Source organism: Sapajus apella, unplaced genomic scaffold (genome assembly GCF_009761245.1).
Source record: "Sapajus apella isolate SASKATOON/1434 unplaced genomic scaffold, GSC_monkey_1.0 scaffold40, whole genome shotgun sequence".
NCBI lineage: Eukaryota > Metazoa > Chordata > Mammalia > Primates > Cebidae > Sapajus > Sapajus apella.
In genome coordinates, this window is record NW_022436980.1 from 8291072 (window position 1) to 8294620 (window position 3549).

Here is a 3549-nt window from a genome sequence, read left to right on the forward strand (position 1 = left end):
ATATATAATATTATATTATATATTATATATAATATTTATATTATAAATATACAAATATATATTATATATTATATATTAATTATATACAATTATGATATATAATTTATCGTAGAATATATTAATATATAATTATATAATTTATACATTTTATAATTTGTATAGAATTATATATAATTGTATGTATAAATTATATATAATTATATATGCTATGTAAATTACAAATTATATATATTATATACTTTATATATATAATTCATTCAGGCTTTGTTGTTCCATTTATAGAGCACAGGCAGAGTAGATTTAGCATAATTCTGAAAAGTCCTACGTTTGGGGGGAATGGTAAATGAGCACTGATGTCAACTTAAAGTCACCAGCTGCATTAATCTCTATATTTAATTTATATATAATTTATATGTTTTATATATAAAATATATATTAAGTATATATACATACTATACATATACATACTATGTATATATACTTTTTTTTTTTTGAGGTCTCACTCTGTCGCCCAGGCTGGAGTACAATGGCACCATCTCGGCTCACTGCAACCTCCGCCTCCTGGGTTCAAGCGATTCTCCTGCCTCAGCCTCCCGAGTAGCTGGGATTACAGGTGCCCACCACTACAACCAGCTAATTTTTATATTTTTAGTAGAGATGGGTTTCACTATGTTAGTCAGGCTGGTCTTGAACTCAGGTGATGTGCCTGCCTTGGCCTCCAAAAGTGCTGGGATTACAGGCGTGAGCCATCGCGCCTAGCTCAAACAGTAGTATTTTTAAAGAGTCTTTTTTTCTGAGCAGTAAGACTCAAAAAGGGGGGCTTAAAATATCCAGTAAACCATGCTGCTGATAGACATGCTGTCATTCAGGCTTTGTCGTTCCATTTGTAGAATACAGGCAGAGCAGATTTAGCATAATTCTGAAAAGTCCTACGTTTGGGGGGAATGGTAAATGAGCACTGATTTCAACTTAAAGTCACCAGCTGCATTAACCTCTAACAAGAGAGAGTAAGCCTGTCCTTTGAAGCTTTGAAGTGAGGCACTGACTCCTCCTCTCTAGCTACTTATGTCTGAGATGGCATCTGTTTCCAATGTAAGGCTGTTTCACCTCCTTTGAAAATCTATTGTTTAGTGTAGTCACCTCCATTATCTTAGCTAGATCTTCTGGATAACTTACTGCATCTTCTACATTAACATTTGCTGCTTTACTTTGCACTTTTATAGATGGACAAGGCTTCTTTTCTTAAAACTCATGAACTAGACTCTGCTAGCTTCAAACTTTTTTTCTGAAGCTTCCTTACCTCTCTTAGCTTTCATAGAATTGAAGAGAGTTAGGGCCTTGCTCTGAATTAGGCTTTGGCTTAAGGGAATTTTGTGGCTGGTTTGGTCTTCTATTCAGATGACTCAGAGTTTCTCCGTATCAGCAATAAGGCTGTTTTACTTTCTTATCATTCATGTGTTCACCGAAGTAGCCCTTTTAACTTCCTTCAAAAACTTTTCCTTTGCATTTACAATTTGGTTGTTTGGCATAAGAGGTTTAGCTTTCAGCCTGTCTCAGCTTTTGACACAGCTTCCTCACTAAGCTTATACATTTTTAACTTTTGATTTAAAGTGAAAGATGTGCAAGTCTTCCTTTCACTCGAATACTTGCACATTATTTTAGGGTTATTAATTGGTTTAGTTTCAATATTGTGCCTGAGGGACTAAGGAGGCCTGAGAAGGAGAAAGATGGAAAAATGGTTGTGACTGAAGCAACGAGAAAATACACAACATTTGTTAAGTTTATAAGAAGTATGTTATATGTGTGGTTTGTGTTGCCCTGAAAAAATTATAATAGTAACATCAAAGATCATTCACTACAGGTTTTAATAACAGATATAATAACGAATCAGTGTGAAATACTGCAAGAATTACCAAAATGTGACCCAGAGACATGAAGTGAGTACACGCTATTTGAAAAATAATGTCAACAGACTTCCTTGATGCAGGGTTGCTACAAACCTACAATTTGTAAAAAATGCAGTATCTGAGAAGTATAATAAAAGAAAGATGTGCCTGTACTTACTTGCTAATGGAGCTATGACCATACTGGCATTTTATTAAAAAATTACAAGGAAGGAGATTATATTCAGGGATTCTTTTTGTTTTCAAGACAAAAGTTGCCAAGTTACAAAGGACCCAAGTGTAGCTGGAATGCAAAGGAGTATAATCCTTGTCTTTGAAAAAAGAGCATTTTTGTTTTTAAGATTTTTTTTTTCTATTTCTATAAAGAATGTCATTATTTTGACAGAGATTGCACTGTGTCTTTGGATTGCTCAGGGTATTCTTTTTTGTTGTTGTTGTACTTTACGTTCTGCGGTACATGTGCACACAGGGAGGGGAGCATCACACACTGGGGTTTGTTGCAGGGGGCAGGGGAGGGACAGCAGCGAGGTGGGCAGGTTTGGGAGGGATAACAGAGGGAGAAATGCCAGATATAGGTGACGAGGGGATGGAGGCAGCAAACCACATTGCCATGTATGTACCTATGCAACAATCCTGCATGATCTGCACATGTACCCAAGAGCATTTGTTTTAATCATATGCCATATCAAAGTCAACTTTCTTTCTCCCTCCTTTTCCTTGCTTTTTTTTTTTTTTTTTTTTTTTTTTTGAGAGGGTCTCACTCTGTCACCCAGGCTGGAGTACAGTGGTACAATCTTGGCTCACTGCAAACTCTGCTTCCCAGGCTCAAGCAATCCTCCTACCTCAGTCTCCCAAGTAGCCTGGACTACAGGCATTCTCCACCACGCCCAGCCATCCTTGCTTCTTTACAACATGTCGTTTTTCAACAAATATTTATCAAGTAATATTGTCAAGTAATATTTATGAGCTTGCCTTCAGATGGGCATTTAGCATCATGATGGCACCATCCTCTGTCAATAATGGGAAGGCTATTTCCCACTGTTATTAATCATTAATTCTCCAAATCATTTTAGTATTGTTATTAATACTAATAAGCACAGAGATTAATAAATGCATTCAAACCATGTGTGAATATTAGCTATAGGCTTGTCTGTGCCTACTGTATGTTCAGATTTGTCTTTATATCTGAACTTTGTTAAAAATAAATGACAGTAAAAATGGAACTTATAGTTCAATGAGCTTGACAAATCACTTATTCTGCCATTCATTCTCCATAAAGACCATTGATTATTCCTTGTTTATAGGCAACAGAGCTCCAGAAAACTCAAGTGAATTTAGAACTCAGTTCTTAGTGTGTGAATTATGCTCCTATCTCACCCCTCTTCCTTAGTGGGGCACTTTCCTCCTTCATTTTTTCTTGGGCAGTCTGTACCAGCTGCTTGAGGTATGCAGGAATGTGAGCCAGGTCGAAGTGTACTGCTCTTAAATTTTTGACAGGATGAAGCACAGCTCAAAGTTGCCAATAAAAATGGATTTTTCTACCTTTGTTTCTAAAATTGTGTAATGACAATTTCTAAGGGCCCAAATCATCTCAATTTCAGGAAATATAATAATGAGGGAGCCAGGAACAGTGGCTCACGCCTGT